This window comes from Papaver somniferum, chromosome 7 (assembly GCF_003573695.1).
Source record: "Papaver somniferum cultivar HN1 chromosome 7, ASM357369v1, whole genome shotgun sequence".
NCBI lineage: Eukaryota > Viridiplantae > Streptophyta > Magnoliopsida > Ranunculales > Papaveraceae > Papaver > Papaver somniferum.
In genome coordinates this window covers 200196094-200220991 of record NC_039364.1, presented here as the reverse complement: position 1 = coordinate 200220991, position 24898 = coordinate 200196094, and the positions used below count along the sequence as shown (strand labels likewise).

The 24898-nt window shown below is 41.0% G+C and overlaps 1 non-coding gene across 1 annotated transcript; it reads left to right on the top strand.

The window, feature by feature from the left end:
* The first annotated feature begins 3308 nt into the window (after positions 1-3308).
* On the top strand, positions 3309-3412 carry LOC113300816. Its single transcript, XR_003335930.1, has one exon. It is a non-coding gene; the product is annotated as a small nucleolar RNA R71 (small nucleolar RNA).
* Positions 3413-24898: the final 21486 nt, after the last annotated feature.

Here is a 24898-nt window from a genome sequence, read left to right as displayed (position 1 = left end):
AAATTTTGGGAAGAAGGGGAGAACTCGATGGAAATGGGATTAGGGTCTGTTTGTTTGGTGTGTAGGTGTTCGGTTGCTAGGGTGTGAAGCGGGGATAGCGCGGTTTGATGATCTCGACAAGGAGCGATGGATGGGAAGATGGTAGGTGGATCCAACGGCGATACGGAGGTAAGGTGGAGCGACCGTCGGATGAAGGGATGTAGCAAAACGGACGACCCAAGATGGAGATGGGCGTTGCGATTGTAAAGCGGGGGCTTCGGAGTTTGATGTGCGATGATGGAGCGACCGTAGGATGCTGAAATGCTTCGATCTTGACGGCTGAAATCCGAGAGGGCTTGGATAGTGGAAATGTGTTTGAGTAAGGGTTTTGGGCCTTGGGTATGCCAAGCCCATATCTTCTTTAAGGACAATTTTCTTCTTCAAACCCACTTCTAGCCTTTTGATCTTGTACACAACATTCTTCGCGGCTTCCTTGTGTAATTCCTCCCGTCTTTTCACTACTTTTCTGCTCTTTTCCGCTCTGCGATTCATCCAAACTTTATTTATTACCTAAAAATGCAAAATTAATTAAGAAAAATATTTATTCTTGAAAACAATGAAAATACAGAATATGGATAAAATGTAGAATTATGCACAAAGATGAGTTAAATGCCAAGAAAAATATATAGAAATATGCACTTTTAGCACTCATCAAATACCCCCAAACCTGAATTTTACTTGTCCTCAAGTAAAACAAAACTAAGGAAATCCTACCTATACCACTGTCGCTGGTCTCTCGAATGCATTTAGCGTATGCACTAAGCCTTTTAAACCACTAAGTGTCCCTAGTGGACGAGTTGAAGTCTCGTGAAGGTTTGCTTAGAACGTACCTACAAAGTTCTAGGTCAAAATATAAGCTCAGATTCCATCAAATGTGACATGTGCAAGTCAGTTAAGCTCACAGCAAAATGGAGATGTCAATCTAGCTATCAAGGCACAATCCTAGCACTGATAACAAATAAAGACATGTGATAAGAGTGTAAAGTGTATCTACACATGTGTAAAGAAAGATCGGATGTTATGACTACTAATCACCAAGAGATAGTTTCTCAGGCTAAGAACCAAGGTCGAAATCTAGCTAGCTGTCCGGACTTTACGAGAATTGTGAATGAGTTGGAGGTATTTCATAATTACTCGCGTTGTACATCAATGGCATACACCCTCCTTGCTTATTACAATGAAACAACAAAATGACTCTTTACATGACTCTTATTTACATTGACTATTCTCTTTTTAGTTTTGGAACAAGAGATGATGGAATTGATAAATACTTGATTTTTTTTTATTTTTTTTTTCTGATATTTTTTTTTTTTTTTCACAAGAACTTGAAATTGATTTTTACATATGGTATCTCTTTTGATACATAACAAAAAGAAACAAAAAATTACATGACACTTTGCAAGAGGTAGCCCTTTTTGATGCACCCAGTTAAATTCGATGGTTGTCTTTCTTAATGTAACCTCCACCTTCTATCCCAACCAACCAAAGAACAAGCTAGTCAAGTTTCGTTTAGTATTCTAAAGTGATTGGCAATCGTGACTTCCTATCAAACACCTTGAAGATCGAGGCCATACATGTATTGGTAGATCGTGCGCGTGCAAATTTCTTATCACTATGTGAATTGTGCTAGAATCAGGGTGCCTAAATATCTAGACTAAGACTCCTAATAATTACATATTTGCACAAGAGTCAACATTTCAAGGTAAATGAGCTCCATTTTTTATGTTTTTTTTTTTTTCAATTTTTAATTTTTTCATTTTTATTTTTTCATTTTTTTTCAAAAAGAAGGAGTTCTTGTTTTCAACTATGGCATATTATCAAAGTATCTACTTTTCACCCCCAAACCTAAACTAAACATTGTCCTCAATGTTTCAAAATATGAACAAAATTATAATACAACATATGAAGAGGATCATGTTGAGTAGAGAAAAAGGAAAGAGAATACCCGATTTCGGCGAAAGCAATATTAGAACTCCGTTATTCAAGGCAAGAATCCAACATATGTCAGCCGAGATCATATTGGATTAGCAAAATATATACAAAAGGAACAAAAAGGTTTTTAAGAAATTTTATCTACTGGATTATATACAAAAAATTCACTATACACTAACAATCTAAAGAGTTGAGGATCAACCCAAAAGACAAAGTGTAGAGGTTTCAACAGCTTCACACAATAATAATATGATAGGCATGCAAGTGAAGCTGTGAAACAAAATGAGCTACCCCCAAACCTGGATTTTTCAACGGATAAAATTTTGGAAACAAAATCTCGCAGTTTTGGGGGTTCATCATGCACAAGGTCTAGCTCGAAATGAACTGTGCTAGGGACAGGCAAACATGCTAATTCCAACTGTGGCTCCTCAAAGATATTATACTTAGAAGCAAAATAGTCCAAGAGGACTTGGGAAGCACACAGTTACAAACCTAGGTTAGGGACTCTCAGAAAAGTCGGTTTGACAATATGGGTACAAACCAAATCTAGGTTGGGTGGAAGGCCATCAGATTGTGACTTATGTAGGACGATAGGCACATCATTATTAATCACATCAACATCTCCTAAGTCTTCTACAAGTGTCACAACATGCTCACCATGCTCACACAAATCAGAATCATCAACATCATCAGAAGAATTATTCTCATGCATCGGCAAATCAGTGGAAACATCACAACGTGACCCAGGTAGAGAATCAGACACAACAATTATATTTTCATGCATATTAGTGTCAACAGAAGATTCTATATTACCTAAGTCATCTTCATAGGACAGATGCACATGCTCAAAATCAGTATCAACATCACATGTATATGGAATACTAGAAGACACATCATTCATGAAGGTCGAGGCAGAGAAGCCTAATGTATTTGAACCCAAAGGTTCCATAACATTTTCAGCATAGACATGTTCTTCTAACATAACATCATCATCATCATCATCATAGTAATATGCATACTTGTCCCTATTAGCAGTTGTGGTGTCATTAGTCAACTCATGTTCCTCTAGATTAGGTTCATATTCAATATCATACACATGAGAAGGACTAGACATGCTATTTCCAAAGTTCAATTCATTACCACCAATATCATGTGACAGTGTCTCAGTTTCCCTAATGGACTCCCAGTGACGGGTTTTCTCTGCAATCTCAGCTAAAAATTTCCATGCATCATCCACAGTTTTATCAAGAAATTCACCATTACACATACACTCAACCATGGCTCGAGATTTAAAGTCTAGTCCCTCATAGAGGATAGCGACAAGTCTCCACTTCTCAAATCCATGGTGTGGACATTCGCTCAACAAATCATTAAAACGTTCAAAATAGTCAAAAACAGTTTCCTCATCCAACTGGACAAAACAATTGATATTTTGACGAATAGCGATGGTCCTATGATGTGGAAAAAATCTTTGGAAAAATTGATTAGTGAGTTGTTCCCAAGTGGTGATTGATTGTGGTCTCAAACCGTAAAACCATGTTTTGGCCCTTTCCTTTAGAGAAAATGTAAACAAACGCAATTTCAGAGAGTCTTCGGACATATGATCACGTTGCATAGTCCGACAAATTTGTTCAAACTCTCTTACATGAGTATAGGGGTTCTCAGAATCGAACCCTCGAAATAAAGGAAGTATTTGTATCATGCTTGCATTTATTTTAAAAGGGTTATTGGTTTGAGGTAAGATAATACATGATAATGGAATTTTTATTGTGGGATACATGTATTCATGGAGAGTATTAGGTTGGCCCATACTGAAAAGACACAAAGCCCACTATTTGGTTTTAAAGGGTTTTCAAAATTTGGTTTTTTATGGGAAAATTTTGGTTTTGATGGGAATGAAAAACATTTGGTTTTTGATGGGAAACATTTGGTTTTTATGGGTTTTGAAAACTTTGGTTTTTATGGGATTAAAAATTTGGTTTTCGAAATTAGGAGCAATTTTTTTTTTTTTTTTTTTTTTTTTAACAGAAAATAAAATTTGGTTTTTGAATGGGAGCAAGCCCACTGTTGGTTTTGTATTTGCTTTGGCTCAGCTGGTTTGAAAACGTTTGGTGAAACTGAGTCCAAAATCTCGGCCTAGAATTTGGGTACTCGGCCCACTAACGAGTTAACCTAGCGTGATCGGTTACAAGCTCAGCTGGGTTTAAAAACCCAGAATACAAAATACAAGTCCAAATTAAACAAGCTCACAAAAATTAAATACAAGCCCACAAATTAAACAAACAAGCCCACAGAAATTAATTACAAACCCAACAGAAAATAAAAAGCCCAAAAATTGGCTTTAATATTACAAGCCCACAATTAAAAATTGGAAGCCCACAATTCGGGTTCTCTTAAATGGGTTACCTTTTAAGCACAGCCCAGCTGCTCTGATATTGTTGCAAAAACCCAGTTGGGCTTTGGTTCTTTTCCTTGGTGGCGTCCCAGCAGAGGAAAAAATGGTTCAGAACAGCAGGTCCAACAGCAAATGAAGTGAAGCAGATGCAGGTGCAAATGCTATGCAGTGAAATGCAAAAATAGCTAATAAAACTACAAGAAAAACACAGCACCAATCCCCGGCAGCGGCGCCAAAAACATGGTGGGCCCGGGAAAGCGTATAAAATTGAAGCGAAATGAAACACGGGCCTACAGTAATACCGCAAGTGCACGGTCGTCAGTTGTAGCTCGTGCAAGTACGGGTCGATCCACAGAGATTGGGAGTGTTTGGAGTTTCTAGCTATTTGGGTTCTAGTTGGATATTGGGCTTTAGGTATCAAAGGGTTGTGGTACCAATGGGTTATGAATACCCTTTGGAACTGTTGGGCTTTGAATACCCTTTGAGTAAATTGGGCTTAATGGGTTTGTTGTAATGATGAAGTGCTTTAGGCCTTGGGCCTTTGAATGATTTTGGAATGAACTGTGAACTAGGGCTTAACAACAGTGAACTGAGCTTGGGATTAAACCTGGGCTTTTGGTATGATTTGGGCCTCAGCTGGAGCTAGGCTTTTTAGCTATGAACCTGGGCTTTTAGCCTTTGGTTTCAATGAACTGAACTTGGGCTCAGTGTTGAAGTGAGCTTTGGGCTCAGTTGGCTTGTATGAGGATCTGGGCTTGACAGTGACAGGCCTTAGGCCTTAACCTGAACTGTGGTCTTAGCTGAGCCAAGCTCAGTTGCAGCAGCAGCAGAAGCAGTGCACAGCAAGTAGTAGCAGCAGCAGTGCAAAGGGCAGGTGCTCAGCAGGAAAACAAGGCAGTGAATGCAGTAGCAAGAACAGGAGAAACAAAAGAGAAGAAAGAACAGTGAAGGTAAAGAAACAGTAGTGAAGAGTAACAAAGATATAGTGTATCAAAGAGTGACAGTGAAATGAAAACAGAAAATAAACAGAGAAAGAAAACAGATGAAGTGAATAAGAAAACAGTGAGACAAAAACACTAAAGTGACAGTGGTAAAGACAATGAAACAATGGAAGCATATACAATGGCAGTGAAATGGTGATTGTTAACAGTGGCAAAGTGCCAACGAAGCAAAGTAAGTTACAAAAGAAAGTGGTAAAAGAAAGGTGGCAGTGAAGATGATGTGAAGCAATGGTATTGAAGTAAACCAAGGCTATTAGCCAAGGGCAGGGAGGGGATTGCAGTTGTGGCTAAGCTAAGGCTTAGAATCCACCTTGTGTCCTAGCTAAACAATGCAAAAACTTAAGCATCCAAATAGAATGGGAAGAGAATCAGTTTGCTCACTGATTTGCCCCTAGCATTGACTGTCTTTTGAAAGCACAGTCAATCACAGGCATATCAGAGCACCAACTTCTTCCCATTACTCAAGCAAAACAGGCCTTCCTAGCAATTCATCATTCATTAGTGCACTAAGGTTTCATCTGAGCCTCAACAGTGAACTCAGAACATAATTAACACTACAATGGAACTAAACATGATTAACATGAACAACACAACATTTAAACTACTAATCAGTGAATGAAAATTGCAAAAGAAGAACCCTAAAAATTAACAGTAAAAATTAAAACTAAAATTAAACAGTGATTAACCCAAATTTGGGGGTATCTCGGCTAACCAAGAACAACCTTTAACATCCTACATCACTTCCCTTTTATAGCTTACAACAAAATACCTAATTTCACCAAAACCCTAAATTTGCAAACCCTAACTTTTGGGGAAAATCAAATTCGACATACCCATGTGTAAATTGGCTTCGACCCATGCTTCTTGATGTTCTACTGCTCCTCCTCTAGCTCTTGTTGCGCTGTTGGCCTAGCCCTAGACTTCTGTGAACCCTAGCTTCTCTCACTGTCGAGTTTGCAGCATCAGGACTCGATGCTACAGACGAGAAAGGGAGAGACAATGGTGGTGATTGACTCCTGAGTTTGTCGGGGGAAGGTGGTAGTGGTGGTGTTCGAGGTGGAGATGGAAGAGATGGTGGTGATGGATTTGCAGAGCTCTGCAAATTTTTGGGAAGAAGGGGAAGAACTCGATGGAAATGGGATTAGGGTCTGTTTGTTTGGGGTGTAGGTGTTCGGTTGCTAGGGTGTGAAGCGTGGATAGCGCGGTTTGATGATCTCGACAAGGAGCGATGGATGGGAAGATGGTAGGTGGATCCAACGGCGATACGGAGGTAAGCGTGGAGCGACCGTCGGATGAAGGGATGTAGCAAAACGGACGACCCAAGATGGAGATGGGCGTTGCGATGTAAAGCGGGGGCTTCGGAGTTTGATGTGCGATGATGGAGCGACCGTAGGATGCTGAAATGCTTCGATCTGACGGCTGAAATCCGAGACGGGCTTGGATAGTGGAAATGTGTTTGAGTAAGGGTTTTGGGCCTTGGGTATGCCAAGCCCATATCTTCTTTAAGGACAATTCTTCTTCTTCAAGCCCACTTCTAGCCTTTTGGTCTTGTGCACAACATTCTTCGCGGCTTCCTTGTGTAATTCCTCCCGGCTTTTCACTAATTTTCTGCTCTTTTCCGCTCTGCTATTCATCCAAACTTTATTTATTACCTAAAAATGCAAAATTAATTAAGAAAAATATTTATTCTTGAAAACAATGAAAATACAGAATATGGGATAAAATGTAGAATTAATGCACAAAAGATGAGTTAAATGCCAAGAAAAATATATAGAAATATGCACTTTTTAGCACTCATCAGTATCAACGAGAGAAGAAATGGGAAAAGTTAGCACCTACATGGGGAGGACCTTTTATAATACACGACATCGCGTGAAACGATTCCTACTATCTTCGCAATATGAAAGGCGAGGTCCTCCGACACCCTTGGAATGCTAAATGGCTCAAAGCGTACTACCCATAGGAGCAGCGCAACTTTGCATCTGCGTGGAGAATACCAGAAGAAGAAGGCAGCGTAACCGCTTTACATGTTTCTATCTCTGGACGAGGAGTAGCATGCCTCAACATATCAATCAAACAAGCTTTTTGGGAAATATTCAAGTAAACGAAATGGTCAAAAGTCCCGCTGGATGAACGCATGTACATTACATTATATATTAACAATATTGGGGAAAGTAGTTAATCTACAATCTCTCAGGTCTCCCCTATCAGTGTCTATGAGTGTAAGACCAGGGGGAAGGCACCCAGCAGAAAGAGATACCCAACCAATTTTAAGTCAGTGGGTCGACGGAATGGGTGCATGTAAATATTTTCAAATAAGCACTCCATATCCTAGAACGCTGCCTCGGCCCCACCGTTTGGGAATCCTCTGGCCCAGGATTCGCCAGCGGGGTGACAGGTCTCAAGACGATCACGAAGGTATTTACCTTCGGTGTCGCACTCAAACACTCTCAACTTTTTACAAAACCAGTTATTTCTAGTTTAACACTTCACAATACTTTAAAATAAAAAAATGAATTGATAACGCAGGTACGCCAAAAGGATGATCCATTTCATAAAGTCTTGATTACAAGATTCAACAAATAAGATAAAACAGGAAACACATCAAAAAATGATCCGAAATTATATAATCAACGAGGATCAACTTTATATGACTAATAAAAGAAATCTACTTGGACGATACAGCTCCATCAACGGGGTTGTCTCTGCGAGATGAAGGTACGCTACCACCTGAAGAGGGCCCAGAAGAACCAGGCAAAGGCGCGGGAAGGGGACGACGCGGATAATTCTTGACAAGACCATGTTCGACTTTAAGGCCAAGTTCAATCTTATCCAGGACTTTGTTGGTCTCTTCAGCCAACTGACATAGAGCCTTATAAGTGGTAACAGCGGTCCGCTGGTGGGCTTGAGACATCAATACAGATAGGCGTTCCGCCTCTTTGGAGGCAATCTCCGCTGCTTCCTCAACTCGGAGACTCCACCCACTGAAGATAGGGTGGGGAGACTCAGACAGAACACCGAAATACAGATAGGGAATCACAAGGAGTGAAAAATCCGTAAAATACAAACCTGTGAAGGAAGAGACACTTCTACGAGTCTGCTCCAATTCGTTGCGGACTATAGCGAGTTCTGAACGAATATTCTCCTCAGCGTTACCCAGTTTTTCTTTTTCCTTCAGACGGCCCCTCAGTTCATTTATTTCCGCTTCAGCCGCAGACAGTTCCTCTTCCCTATGACGAAGCTTGGCCTCCAACTTTAAAGACTTTGCTTTAAAGAATTGGTATAAAACATGGTTATAATGTTCGCTCCTCATCATCTACGTCACAAACAACAAACATTATTATACCAAAGGGATTAGATATCACGAATAACACAATGCGCGGATATCATAAGAAGAGTACAAGGATTTACCTCTAAAACACGCTGCTGGGGAAAACCGTACTGGTACCCATCAGCTATGGCCATCATATCAGCAACAGAGGAGGGAGGGTCAACCACTAAATTAGCTTCCGAAGCTCTAAGATTCTTCTCCCACATCTCAGCAACGGGGGCTTCAGAAGACAGTTGCATTATTCGACGAATATAAGCGTCGGAATTCTTCTCACCAGTGACCACGGGGGCAGGGTTAGGGACGAACATCAGGTTCTTCTTCTTTAGCCAAGCCAAAATGGCATCTTCACCTTCAGGCATTAGCTAGAAAGGGAAATCCTCGAAAGGAGACTCAACCGCAGACTTCCCCTTGGCGGTTATCTCCTCACCCGCGCAAGTCTCGACATTACCACCCTCAGCATGACCACCTGCGTTCTCAGCTTGCTGATCAGTGGTACCTTCTTTGCCAAGGTCCCCAAGCACATCCCAATCATCATGTGGGGAAAGCAATGAGAAGTCCTCGGCAAGACCCATGGCAGCAGTCACATCGAAGGATTCCCCCGCGGAATATATCCTACCGAAAGAGAATTCTGGGGAAATTACGGGAAAAGTACCCACACCAACAATGTCATCGCCAACAGGGGCATATACACTACCACCAGTACCACCGACGGGTAATATTACCCTCAGCCTCACCATCACCACCCGCGGCAACTTCTTTTTCACCATCACCACCCGCGGCAACTTCTTCTTCAAGATCACCACCCGCGGCAACTTCATCCTCACCATCACGACCCGCGGCAACTTCTTCTTCACCATTACCACCTTCGTCATCAGGGTAAGAAGTGTCGTTACGCTCTTCTCCGTTGGACATTTCTTCATCCTCACCATACCATTGGTTTACGGGACTCGTAACCTCCTCATAACCCTCAGCCTCACCGATAACCGCAGTAGAAGATTGTTTGGGTCCAAGTTTCTTCTTCTTCGACACCTACAAACCAGTATACATTACACAAAGGCTCAAGGAAAACTCTTTTCGCAGTAGAAGATTGTTTGGATAAGCTCTTTTCGCTGGCAATTGGCTACAAGGAAAACACGAGGGAATACACTAACAGATGGCACGAGATCTGCCAAGCCATAGGGAGTGTGGACCCAGTAGTAAGTATCAACTGATACAAGTGGGGATTAGACCGAATGAGTCCACTGTTTGTTGAGATTCATGGAAGCGTGCCTAAGACAGAAGGAGATCTTCGAATAATTATTGAAAAGTACGTTCGTCTTGAAGAAATCCAGCGTGAGAACCCGAGGGCACACACGCGGAGGTCTCACCGTACCAATTTCGCAGAACAAACCAGCGGAGCCAAAAGAAATATCTCAGCGGAACGGCCTCACGAAGATAGGAAGGAACGAATATATGAACGACGAAAAGACGATCGAAAATTCGAAGATCAAGTTTACACGAAGCTCAATGCTAGCTATGCTCGGATCTTGCGAGAGATCAAAGGAAGGGAAAATTTATAGTGGCCGTGGTCTAAGGGAAAACATCCCCCAAGAACCGAGAAGTCTAAAGATTACTGTGAATATCACTGCTTCAATGGACACCAGACCGAGAAATGCAAAAACCTCAAAATAATGATCCAAAAACTGATTGATGTTGGAGAACTCCAACATTACATACGAAAGGAGGCCGCCGAGGATAGATCCAAACGGACCAAGCTAGTCCAACTGCCAGAGGGAAACCGCACAATCAACACCATCTCGTGTTCCGAAGCCGCGGGGCCCTCCCTTACAACGCAGATAGGAAAGAGGCTACAGAAGCAGTTCGAGGACCACTGCGAATTATATAAGATTGATGGTGTAGAGGTGGACGAGCACGAAGATTGGATGGACGCACCTATTATCTTCGATGCTTAAGATATCGAAGATCATAACGATCCCTTGGTCCTAACACTACCAGTGGCTGGATGTAACCTCAAAAAGATCCTCATAGACGGGGGAAGCTCAGTAAACGTTCTATTCTACGACGCATTCAAACGAATGAAGCTCCATGATGAACAGCTAATGACCTCTTATTACACCATCTACGGATTCAATGGAGCACCCACGAAGCCATTGGGAGACATCGTGTTGCACGTTAACGCCGGACCCATGAAAGTAGAAACACGATTCAGCGTGGTTGACGCCCCATCCCCCTATAACGCCATTATTGGACGAAAGTGGTTACATAAACTCAAAGGAGTGGCGGCAACTTACTACCAATATATCAGATTCCCTACACCTGAGGGAGTGATGGAAATCAAGGGAGATCGGGTCTCTGCAAAAGAGTGCCAAACCACTCAGGATCGTATCAACAGCGAACAAGAAGAGCAGCGAAAAACCAGAAGAATTAAAAATAAAGAAGACGCGAAAGAAAAGGCCATAGACCTGTTCCTCAAGGAAACCACAGGGAGGGGTTTGACAAAAAATGATAATGTTCTAAACACAGAAACAGGTACTTCAGCAGCCAACGAAGGACAGAAACATACCAAATAGCAATCAAAGAACGTCCCAGTCCTCGGGGATCCGAAACCGGTGTTCACACCAGTAGAGCCCGTAAAAGAAATCAACATAGGAACGGAAGAAAACCCGAAGATGATCAAAGTAGGGACCATAATGGACGAAAGAAGAGAAGATTCCTTAACAAAATTACTTAAAGAATACACATATGTATTCGCCTGGAAGCTAGGAGATATGCCGGGGATTGACCCGAAAATAATCCAACACGAGCTGCGCATCAAACCAGGCACGCCACCTTTCAGGCAGAAAATAAGAAAAGTTGCACCAGAGTATCATAAGGCAGTGGAAAAAGAACTTCGGAAACTACTAAAAGAAGGGTTCATCAAGGAAGTCAAATACCCTACATGGATCTCCAACATGGTCGTCGTTCCTAAGAAAAATGGAGGGGTTAGGATATGCATCGATTTTACTAACCTCAACAAGGCATGTCCAAAGGACAACTATCCCCTGCCAAGCATAGATCAGCTGGTTGAAGCAGTAGAAGGATACTAAGAGCTGTCATTCATGGATGGATATTCTGGCTACAACTAAGTAGCCCTTGCAGAAGAAGATCAACTACACACAACATTGTACACCCCACATGGCCTTTATTGCTACACTAGAATGCCCTTTGGACTTCGAAACGCAGGGGCAACGTACCAAAGAATGGTCGATGCTATCTTCAGGCCATGGATTGGTAGTACCTTAGAAGTCTACGTTGATGACATGCTCGTCAAAAGTAAGCTGCGCAAAGATCACCACCAGGATCTGAGAGATATCTTCGAAGCAATGAGGAAACATCACATGAAAGTAAATCCAGAAAAATGTACTTTCGGTGTCACCTCAGGGAAATTCCTCGGATATCTGGTAACAAAAAGGGGCATTGAGGTAGACCAGCCTCCGCTTCACCCAGCTTTTCTTTCTCTTTAAGGCTATTCTTCAGTTCTTCTATCTCCACCTCAGCCGCAGATAATGCCTTTTCCCTGTGACGAAGCTTAGCCTCCAGCTTCAAAGATTTCGCTTTAAAGAATTGATACATCACATGGTTACAATGCTCACTCCTCATCATCTACACATCAAACGGCAAACATTATTACACCGAAGGATTCGAGTGTCACGAAGAGATATGTACGAGGACTTACCTCCAAGACACGTTGCTGGGGAAAACCATATTGGTACCCATCGGCTATGGCCATCATTTCAGCAACAGAAGATGGAGGGTACGCTACGAGGGTAGCCTCTGGAACACTCAAGCTTTTCCCCCACATCTCGGCAACACGCGCCTCGGAAGATAGTTTCATCATCCGACGAGTATAAGCATCAGAATATTTCTCGCCAGCAACCACCGGGGAAGGATGGGGAACAAACAGCAGACTCTTTTTCTTGAGCCAATCCATTATGGCATCCTCACCCTCAAACATCAGCGAGTGAGGGAAATCCTCGAAAGGTGAGTCAACCACAGACTTCCCCTTTGCTGTCACTTCCCCATCAACACAAGTCTCGGCATCACCACGCGCAATGTGATCATCCGCGCCCTCATTCTGAACAGCAGCATTTTCCTTACCAAAAACCCCGAGCACATCCCAATTATCATTGGGGGAAAGCAAAGAAAAGTCTTCGGGAATACCGAGGGCATCATCAAAGAGTTCCCTTGCGGAATATATCCTGTCAAAGGAGAACTCTTGAGAAATGGTGGGGAGAGTTTCCGCAGCCTCACCCCCTCCGGTAAATTCCGGACCACCAGGGTTATCACCAGCAGGAGCAGACATTTCCGCGGTAACACTTCCCTCGGCCACCGCGGTATTATTTCCCCCATCAACACCATCACAACCCGCACCAACCTCTTCCTCGACATCAGGAGGGGAAGTATCAGTGCGTTATTCCCCATCAGACATTTCCTCATCCTCGTCAAACTCTTCGTTCACTGGACTGGTAACTTCTTCATGAACCTCAGCCTCACCCGTCACAATGGTAGAAGACTGCTTGGGCCCAATCTTTTTCTTTTTCGACACCTGCAAACCAATACACGTTCCACAAAAAGAGTTATTTCCTCATACACAAATTTTGATTTTCAAAAAAGGAGGGGCGCGGCCAGAATCTGCAATAACCATACCTTGGTAGTAGCGGCACTCTTCGGTGGAAGTATAGCACCAGAACCCTCTTCCTCGTCTCCATCAACAACGTCGAGAGCATAAGGAAAGTTCATGCCCTCGAAATTTAAACGCCAGGGACAGAAATCTCCATAACGAGCAGGAGGAGATTCACGAGGCCTGCTACTCTCAGAAGGACGCCAACCGCGCGGACCGGGAATCCAACCATACGCCCAAGGACCAACAATTTCAATAACAGTGGCATGCCACTCATAATCATGGTCACGCTTGATCCTTTCACGAGCAGGAAAAAGTTTCCGCTGAGCCGACCCCTCGGTGCCTGGAACGTATTTCAGTTTGGCATCGCTCACCTCACTTAAGAGACGAATTTCGCCCCGAGGAGCAGCGAGGTTACGAAGACTAACACTCCACGGTTTACGGTTCCTACTATTGACATAATCCCCAAAGGAGTTGTTGAAGTTTTCAGGAGTATACCACTCCCTCTCAGCGGGATTTGGAACATAACATGTCATCATCGTCTCCCCCTTACTCTGCAGATAACACTCCCTCAGTGCACGGAGATAGTTCCCCGATAATTGCGACACAGAACGACTATGAGTATTGGTGGAAGAGCCTTCACGATCAGCCATCACATCATAATAAAAGGAATCACCAGACTTATACAACGGCATCATAAGACCCGCCTCGAAGGCTCCAACCGTAGTCAATAGATGAAACTCATCAAACTGATACTTCGAGATGAGCTCGTAAGTAATATCATCCTCAGGGGCATAGAAACGAACCTCGAAGGCTTGGAGATCATGCTTTTCCTTGAAAACTTCAAGGTCAATGTGCTTAAACGTGACTTTCTTCTTGCTAACCGAAACGATGCGTATCACTGGGACAGCCTCCTCTTCTTCCGCGGGACCGGACGAACCAACAAAAGCTTCGGAAGCTTTTCTTTTGAAAGAAGGATTTTTAGATGATTCAGCTCTCGGCACAGCACCTTTGGAGTTATTCCCTTTGAAAGAAAGTACTAGAGGCGGCGGCATAGGGTTCTGCACGGGCACTATAGAACGAAGAGGGAGAATATCGAAGGTGTCACCGTGAGGAGGTGTCTGCGTACACCTGGAGTCATCACGAGGACGAGAAGGAGCACGGCTGGCAGCGTATCGAGACCCGTATGGTCCCTTCGATGGATCCCCCTTCCTAGGAGGTGAAGCCTTCGTCCCAGAAGAAGACGAAACTCTATTACCGCGGGGATCCATCTGCGACAATTTAGAGAGATCTCCCCCATGTGGAGATGTATCAGACTCTCTACGCGGAGGGGATCTCGTCAGACTGGAAGGCGGAGTTTGATAAGGAAGTCGCGGACGGTCAGACATGGCTGCGAGGAGGTACCAAAAACAAGTTAGAAGCAAACACGAGGGCATCACCAAAGATCAAAAAACCACAAAATTAACAGTTCATCTCAGCATAGCCCAGAAACCCTAAAAAAAAAAATCAATACAATTGAAACACTGGCCTCCTCGACTTGAGAAGAAGAACAGGGGCAAACTAGCATACATGCATCGAAAGATGTTCTTCATCACAAACAAGGTACAACAGCAGCAGGAAATTTACAATCAACACAATCAACACAAAATTTAAAACAACAGAAACGAAGAAAAGAAACCTTACCACCACAAACAAAATCCCAAAAGAAGACAAATGAGAGAACAAACCAGAAACAAAGAAGAAACGAGCGTGATTAATGCTAGGGCAGAGAGAATTTAATGGTTGAAGAACAAAGGATGAAGTCTGACAGGGAGAATAAAATTAATTTTCAAGGAGAATGAAATTAATTTTTTCTCCTCTCCTTTATATACTCGAAAGAAAGAGAAGGAACTTAATGGAGGAATGGGAAACGTGCCCATTAAATGAGCAGTTAATGCACGAGTGAGAAACGTACCCAAGTATCTAGGAGAAGTTATTAGGAGAGAGGAGGAATATGTAACGTCTGTTTTCTTCAATGCTCCCACTAAACACTCAAGCCCGAAGAAAAGGGGCAAATTGTGTGTACATATTTCATCATCAAACACGTGTATGTGAGAAGACACGTGGAGAGCATGCGGACCAAGTCATCAAAACATGATGACACACGCACACAGCCAAGAAGCCCATCCCGTCGACGTCGGATCTTCGCCCAAACAAATCCAAGGGCAGAAGTTAAAGGATGTACCAAAAGCACGGTGTACTACGGAGCACCAAATAACTCCCGAAGAGTTGCTTTATCTCATCCCCAAAAGAATCCAAGATCAACGGTGAAGAGAAGGTTGACTGACATGGACGTGACAGGGGCAGAAGACACTTGTCTGACAGGAGCATGCGTCTCAACTACCCGCATTAAACACTCTGAGAAATGTACGTGTCGATCAACCCGTGGAACGAACGAGGATGACTCTGCGTGATCAAGCAATGAACGAAGACCCCTGCGTGATGGACACAAAGCACAAGAAGATAAGGTTCCAACGGCTCTCAGAAACGGGTCCCATCTAACCCTATAAATACCCCATCTCCACCAAGAGAGAGGGGATCGAAAAAGAGAGAGAGGTTCAGAGGGAAGTCGAGAGAGAAGAATTGTTAGTGTAAGTTTACCTTTTAAAATTCGCAGACCTATGTAAACTCCAAAGTCATTCGACTACCTCTGTAATCATCAAATGCATAGTGAAAACGACAACCCCGTGGATGTAGGCCTTAGTGCTGAACCACGTAAATCCCAGTCTTATTTACATTTCAGCACTTTACATCCATTTCATACTCCACGAGTATTACTTTTACACTTCGTTTTCTTTATCTTCCTCTATGTGAACGCCTCTGGTGATGATATTAGACGAGGCAATGATAAACCCGAAGGTTTTGAGTCAAGGAATCAATACAATCGTCTCATCAGTGCGAGCATGTGTATAGAATGCGAACATTGTTTGTGAACATATAGATGCCTTCGTGATTTACGTGTTCACAAGGGATGCTCAAATTAAGATTTTCCTTATTAAGGGCTGCTCAAATTAAGGTTTTACCTTCGTTTTTTCTATTTTCTACCTCCCTCACAAAACTTACTTTTCGATTTCATAATATTTACTAGATTTTATGCCCGTGCTACGCACCGAGCGGATCCGAAAATCATTTACCATCATTTTCTACTTTTCACCATATTTTTGGTTTGGTGTGATGTTGCTTCGCCCCGCCCGATGCGCGCTCAGATTTTGATTTGGTATGGCTCTGCTTCGCTTTGCCCCGTCCCGATGCATACTCGGATTATGCATGTGCTACGCATCAGGCATCTTTTTTTTAACCATATTTTTTATTTGCTGTGATGTGGCTTCGCCTCGCCCCTTCGTGCATCTATGATTTGGTGTCCCCCGTCGCAATGCATTTTTGATTTGGTAGCCCTCGTCGCTTAGGATTTTCGATTTGGTGTGTCTCGGATTTGCCTCGCCTCGTCCGATGCATGCTTAGGATTTTTCATTTGGTATGGCTCGGCTTCGCCTCGCCCTGTCATTTAGGATTTTTTATTTGGCGTCGCTTTGGATTTTTGATTTGGGGTGACTCTGCTTCGCCTCGCCCCGTCGCTTTGGATTTTTGATTTGGTGTGGTGTGGGCTTGGTTTTTTGATTTGGTTACTGGTCAAATGAATAACCGAAAAACAGCTTAGGTGGCAGGACGGCTGCCACTTGCCACCGGTCAAATGAGTCAACTCGGGTCAACTCAGGCAAAGTCACGGAGTTAGGTCCGAGTCAGGTGAGTCAGGTTCTAGGTCAAGTCATAGTCAGCTAGATCTAGTCAAAGTTGTAACGATCCTCAATCTCGTCAACGCTATTAGACCAGTCAAGTGTCGAATTAGCCGATAATAACTCGATTAGTCTAGCACGAACGATAATTAGTAGGAATTAATTTAACAACGATCTAGATACGAAACTGGCAGCGTTGGATCGAACTCGAGAAGATATGCGAAATGGACTACTTGCGCGCGTCATTCGGACACTGTGTGAAGAAGATTTACCAATTGGTTTTCCGAGGGTTAAATAGTGATTTTGGATATTACCCTTGTGAATGCACGCGTCGAAGAGAGTGGGTGTCTCAGCAATCCGGGTCGGCCTATCTCTAGCCAACTCGAGAGGATAAACTCTCATTTGCTTTTCTTTTTTTGCTTCATTTTTTCTTTCTTCTTCTCTTTCCTTCTTCTCCAGTTCTTCTTCTCTCTGTCGATCTCAAAACAGAGTAGTTGATATTGAATCATGTTCAAGTAAGCTTAGGAGATTGATAATCCGATGGTGTTGAAGTTGGTTTAACTTTAGACGAAGAAAAAACGATGGATCAAAGAGAAACAGAGGTTAATTAGGGTTTCATAAGATGAACTCAAAAGAAGAATCAGAAGATGAAATCGAGACTTTAAATAACAGATTAAAGATGGGTTTGTCGTGACTTATAGTTTTGATTGAAGTTGAGTTGTGCTAGCACTGGAGATTGATTCGATTTATGAGTTAGGGTTTATAAGAAACGCAGAGAAGATGGAATTAATGTCTAAGAGGGATAATTGAAGATGGGTATTGTGTTAATTTAACAGTTAAAGTGATGAGTTGATAAATCAGAGAATTAGGGTTTGTATTTGTTTTTCCCCAAATTAGGAATTAGGGTTTGGTGTTGAGTTTGGAGTCTATTGTGAATAGAGGATAGTGATGAAGATCATGTGGTGTTGGTAGACGGTGGTTGAGTGGATTAAGGTGGAATATCAGGTGTAATCAAGACTTAGGCAAGGAAATAACATTTCAGTGGATGCTGGTTCTTGGCTAAGTTCTTAATTGCCTTAATTGTGTTATTTGAAGAATTCGATCACTACTGCTCGAGTTGAATTGTCTTTGAGGTAATTTGTCTCTCTGAGTTAGATCAATAATTATCCAATTATTATTATTGAGTCTGTATGGTTGATAATGGAATTAGGAATTGATTTGAGTGTGGATTGAAGTTGTTTTGGATAGTTGTTAGTGGTGTTGAGAACTGGAGTAGATTGTGTTGTTTGAATTGAACTTTGATATGTGCCTAATGTAGGGAATGATCTGAATTTGGTATGAGTTACAAATATGGATGATGGTTGTGTTAAGGTTGGTATGGCAGAATTGTAAAAGTTCAGGAGATATGAATGAATGGGTTTGTTGTATGTATATGATATTGCAGTTATGAAGATTACAAGTTGTAGTAGTGGTGCTGAATAATTTCAGGGTAAGTTCTCTCATTTGAACTCAGTTGAATGAAGTGATACTGCAGGTGGTGATGAAAAGGATTGTAATTTGTGGTGTTGTGGACTGAAGATATTATTATGAAAGGGTTAATGGTTGTTGTGTATGTTGGTGGGTTAAATGAGCTGAGATGATATTGAGTCATGAGATACTACATCAGCTAACTGTAATTGGATGTGTTGGTGGTTGTCTAGTGTATTATAGCTGGGTCTGCTCAGACTTGCAGGGGAGTTAGATTAATGGATTGAGAATTGGCGAATGTTGAGTGGATGTGACAGCCATGAGGTGAATTGTGTGAGAGTTGAAGGTGAATTTAGAGGTGTTGTTGGTGTTGAGGATGGAACTGCAGGTAAAGAAGAGATGAAGTTAAATAGACTGATTGTCGCAGATGTAGATGATTATACTGAGTTATAAGTTGTGGTGGTTCTGTTGAAGTTGCAGAAGATATCAGTGGCTGCTGGAGGTTTAGAAACTATAGGTGTTGGTGTTGTTTCTGTGTTTGAGAGTTTGCAAGCAGGGAAGGTGTAACTAAGATGGTAATTATAGGATTATAGTTAGTGATTGCTGTGAAAAGCTTAAAGCTGCAATTGCAGGTAATTACAGTTTATAATTGTAATTGAAATTTGAAGTTGAATGATTTTATTGATGTATTATTAGTTTGAAGTTGAACTGGAGTTAGAATTGTAGAGTTAAGAGTTTTGGTGTTGCACAATGATGGTGCAGTAGAGTTCTTTGGCCTGAGCAATGGCTCTGGCCTGTGCAAAGGCTTGAGCCTTGAGCCTTGTTGTTTAGTCGGATGTCTGACTAATTTACACTAGCTGACTCGGTTAATATGACTGAGTTGAATCGTCTTGACCCATCTGAATCAGTCTAGTTGACTCTGTTTGACCGATTCATCTATTTAGACCTGGACCAGTTGACCTTGGACTTGACCTTTACTGGACGTTGACTGTTAACCCTTTGACCGTCAGTGACTGTTAGTTGACCCAATTGGGTCATGCCTTGTGTAATGGGCTTGTTAGTGGACTTGGGCTTTTGGCTAGTTATTCTAGATTGATGTTTGGACCCTTCCAGTCCGAATAAACCTTCGTTTCTTCCACAAAGTTGCAGATATTTATAAAACTTAGTTATGGATTATAGAATCAAGTTAATTGGATTAGTAAACTCTTAGTTATGCTAAAGATGGATAATAAAAAGGTGTTGAATCATAAATGGTCCTAGAACCATTAGATAGAATTATATGATTCTTATGTGAGTCATTTTGGCTAGTTTCTTAGACTTCTTGTGTGATTAACAGTTAGTCTGTATTAACAACAATCGATTCAAAGGATGAACCAGTGGATCGTGGATCTCGAGGTAGGCGTGGCTTGTCATCAAAAGAGGTGAGAATTTATATTTAACTTGAAAAAGCGGGGTCTAACAACACCACCCAATATTTCGCTTAGCAATCTGTATGGACTAACTCCGAAATACTTTGCTAGAGAATCAACTAGATAGTCAGACTCAATCTAGGTAAAAGTATCTCAAGGAGTCAATATCTCTCTCTTGTTTTTGATATTACTCAAGCAAATAGAAATCAGCGAGTCCTAATCAAACACAAGGAATACTTGGACGGTACCAAAGACCAATGTCCAAGGATCAATCAATATCAATCAACAACCAAAGGTCGGATGTCCAAATGATGATCACAAACGCACAACCTGTATTATTTCAATTATAAAGATAAACAATATAATGCGGAAAACGAAATAACACAGACACCAGAAATTTTGTTAACGAGGAAATCGCAAATGCAGAAAAACCCCGGGACCTAGTTCAGATTGAATACACACTGTATTAAGCCGCTACAGACACTATCCTACTCCAAGCTAACTTCGGACCGGACTATAGTTGAACCCCCAATCAGTCTCCCACCGATCCAAGGTACAGTTGTATTTCCTACGCCTCTGATCCTAGCAGGATACTGCGCACTTGATTCCCTTAGCTGATCTCACCCACAACTAAGAGTTGCTGCAACCCAAAATCGCAGACTTGATAATAAACAAATCTGTCTCACACAGAAAAGTCTATCAAAGGATAAATCTGTCTCCCACAGAAGAACCCTAGGTTTTTGTTCCGTCTTATGATATGAAATCAAGGTGAACAGGAACCAATTGATAATCCAGTCTTATATTCCCGAAAAACAACCTAGATTAATCAATCACCTCTCAACAGTCTTACTTGTATAAACAAGAGGACGTACGTTTTGGAATCACAAACAGTGAGACGAAGATGTTTGTGACTTCTTTATCTTTCCTATCGGATAACTCTCACGATCTCAAGCCAATCAATAAGATTGTACTCGTACGATAGAAGATGCAAGATCAGATCACACAACTACGATAAAAGTAGTATCGGTCTGGCTTCACAATCCCAATGAAGTCTTTAAGTCGTTAACCTGGTTTTAGAGAAGAAAACCAAAGGTTAGAGGAGAATCGACTCTAGCGAGCGCACTAGTATCACACAGACGTGTGGGGATTAGTTTTCCCCAATGCTAGATGTCTCCTTTATATAGTCTTCAAATCATGGTTTTTCCTTAGGTACAAAGCAATCAATATTTCACCGTTAGATGAAAACTTAGCTTGTCACACACACTTGAGATATACGTTTACTGGGTTTGTGAAAACCGTGCCCAAACGTGTACGTGTATGTTGGTTCAACATAGTAACCCAAAAGGTTAACCATATGAGCATTTCATATTAACCTTGTTCTTCTTCACCGTAACTAGTTCAATTGACTCAAATGAACTAGTTAGAGAGTTGATCAATTGCTATGAGATCTTATGTAACTACACAAGACACAATTGAAATAAAGATGATTCGATTCGATTTGAATCGGCTCATGAACTTATTATCCACGGTTTGCATACTGCATTCCTTAGTAATTTAAGTTTCATGTTCAGATCACATCTTTAGATCATAACCCACACAAGTAAGCAAACAAGTTGGCAGACTTAAGGAAACCAGCAGAGTTTTCCAAACTCAGTAAAAAATCTCGGCAAGGAGACTTACGCCAGTTTGCGGACAATGTTCACGGACTGAGTTCACAGACTAAACGCGAAAACGAGTTTTTGGAAATCCCAGCAGAAATTCTCGGTAAGAGAACTTCCGCCAGTTCGCGGACTGAGTTCGAGTTCGCGGAATTGGCTTTGCCAATTCCTCTGGTTTCTCTCAATCAACAAAGTTTGCAGACTTCGGATTAAGGAATAGGAATTATCCACATATGTGTTACCACACAATGCTGATATCCATTATTGGTTATATATACCTAAACTCTCATTCCAACCATTGAAACATTCTTAGAGGACGTTATATAGTAGTTACACTATTTCTCGTCAAAGCGATTTTCAAAGTGATTGAAACATTATGACTTTCGTCATTAGGTGAAGATAAACTAGATCAAAGCGAAACGCTTTACCAACACATGATTTCGAGATATAGATAGGCGAGATATACTCGGCTCGAAATATCAAATGTGTATGATCCAGTCTATACAGCATACGACTTTTGTATCATAAGAAGTAGGAGATAGAAGAGATAGACTTTTGAGTGATAGATAAGTTCAAGTCTCCACATAAGTTTTTGTTAATGAAGTTCCACGGTTCCTTGAGTAGATATTCGTCGTTGTATAATGAATCGCCATGAAGTCCTTGAGCTCAACTAAACTTTTCTATCCTAGTCCAATACTTAGCTATGTAGACTATAAATCAAGACTCATAGTTTTGATCACTAACATTGACAAACATGCTTGATATTGCAACGCATGCAAGTTCGACCGAGCTATGCTCTAACAATCTCCCCCTTTGTCAATTTTAGTGACAAAACTATTAATACATATGGAATACAAAAAAGATAAACTTTAGTGGCTCTTATTCTATAGTTTAATCTTCGACGTTCCCTGAAATCTTCGTCCTTCCAAGTACTCCAATGATCCCAAAGGTTGTAAGTTTATCATCACCGTTGTTGAAGATCCGTAGCTATAACAATGAGAGAAATCGATATTCTCAATCATCATTATACAGTGACATAGTATTATTATGTAACATCAAATTCCAATTGCATCACGACTTTAACAATAATACTACGATGATATGTATCACTCCTCCTTAGTCAATACTCCATCTCACATGGAAACCACTCCCCCTTACACAATGATCCGAAAACCATATGTATATATAGTAGAACTACACATTAATTCTCCCCCTTTTTGTCAATAAAATTGACAAAGGTACAAGAACGGGATCCTAATGAAATTTCCCAGAAGAGACGTTTCATAGACTAAAAGAAAAAAATACATACCAACTTAATTTAGATGCAATCATAAAGCCGAAGCTAAATGCATTCATCAAGGAGTTTTAAGATACAAGATAACCCCTATAAAATTCCACAGCCGCACACCCCGCAAGATATTACCATTAAGCACAAGTACAAAAGAACTCTCCCCCATTTGATGTCATTCCCGAAAGAACAACAAGAGCGAACTTAATTTCGAAAGAAAATAAGGATTTTTAATTGGACACCAAAAACCATAGGAATGATTTTCTATATCCAAAACCCAATCAAATTAATCACAAGTAAACCCATGATTAATTTAATTTGAATACGCAACTAAATCAAACCACAAAAGTGATCAATTTAATTGATTGTGCTCAACATAAGTAAACTTACGGAGCTACAACTAAGGTAATCGTACGGAGATGACTAACTTAATCATTCACATACTCAACATAAGGAAAACCTTACGGAATATACGACTACATTAATCAATAGAACATGATTAGTATAGTCGTTCATATACTCAACACAAGGACTTGTGGAATATATGAATACTCAACTAGACTAATTATAAGAGAACCTATAATTCATCTAATTGGAAAACACAACCAAACTAATCACAGAAGTAATCAATTTAATTTTCAATTGTTTTGCTCGATAAAAGAAGACTTTCAGAGCAAATAACTAAATAACCAACCAAGATGATTAATTTAGTTCAAAGATGCTCGACATAAAGTACCTTACGGAACAACAAAAAAAGTTAATCACAAAAATAATCAACTTAGTTTTATCGTGCTCGACATAAGACACATTACGGAGCCTCACGTTACTACAAAAAGAATGGATCAATGAAGATCAATACCGTGGAATTCATACAAGGATCTATTCTATTTTTCCATCACTATTTGCATAACGACATAATAGACTTTATCCTTGTCACACAAAAGATTTTACCCTATTTTCCATCAAGTAAATGACTGCATAGGCATAACTTTTGTATTTTTCGAAAGTCCATTCGTCATTTCATCAATACGAATACCAATTTATGAACGACGTTACTTTTGACAACATATGGGAACTTCAAGTTCACGGACGCAAACAATACATATCCCATAAAAATATTGCAATACTTCAAAATCATAAAGATTAATACTGCAATAATATCATCCTCCAAATATTTTTAGAATTTGAAACCAATAAACCTAAAAAATAACACAAGAAGATGAAAACAAAAATAGCTATGTGTAGTCGCTATTGAAAACACTAGTTATTCTTCCAACTAATCCAAAAAGAAGACATACTAGGCAACAATTATAACCTCAGTTTTCCTTAATGATTTGATACCTCTGAAATGGTCCATAGAAGTAGGATTCACTGATATCCTTGATCCTGTTGACAGTAGATACACCATGTTCATAAGTTAGAACGTTAGTTTTTCGATCAACAATGTGAGCATAATGACGAGCCTTTGCGCAGTAAAGGATAACTTTCTTCTGATTCTTAATTAAGATATTCTGAGTACCAAGTATTTTTGCCTGTCCATCAATAAGATGGTTTATCTGCAGTTGAAGGTTAGCAAGTTAGTTCTTGACTTCATTTTGAACACGATCAGATCCTTGACAGATTCTCCAATCCAAGAGTTATACTCTTTTCTTTTAACCATCTTCTTCAGAATAAAATCTTTACCAGAATCACATCCTTTGAGATCATCCTACATGAAAGGGTTAACTTCTTCCTTGGGAACGACTTCCATAAAGTTCCTAATGAAGTTTCTGATCATGTGGAGAATATGTATATATAAAGATTTAGACGCTAACACGAAACCCTAGTGTTGGGAGACTTGGTCGTTCGTGAACGGAGCCAAAACGTCAATCATACGGCCGGACCTGGCCAGGAAAACTGCATACTAAGAAAAAAATCCTCTCAGTGAGGAAAAAGAAGAAATACT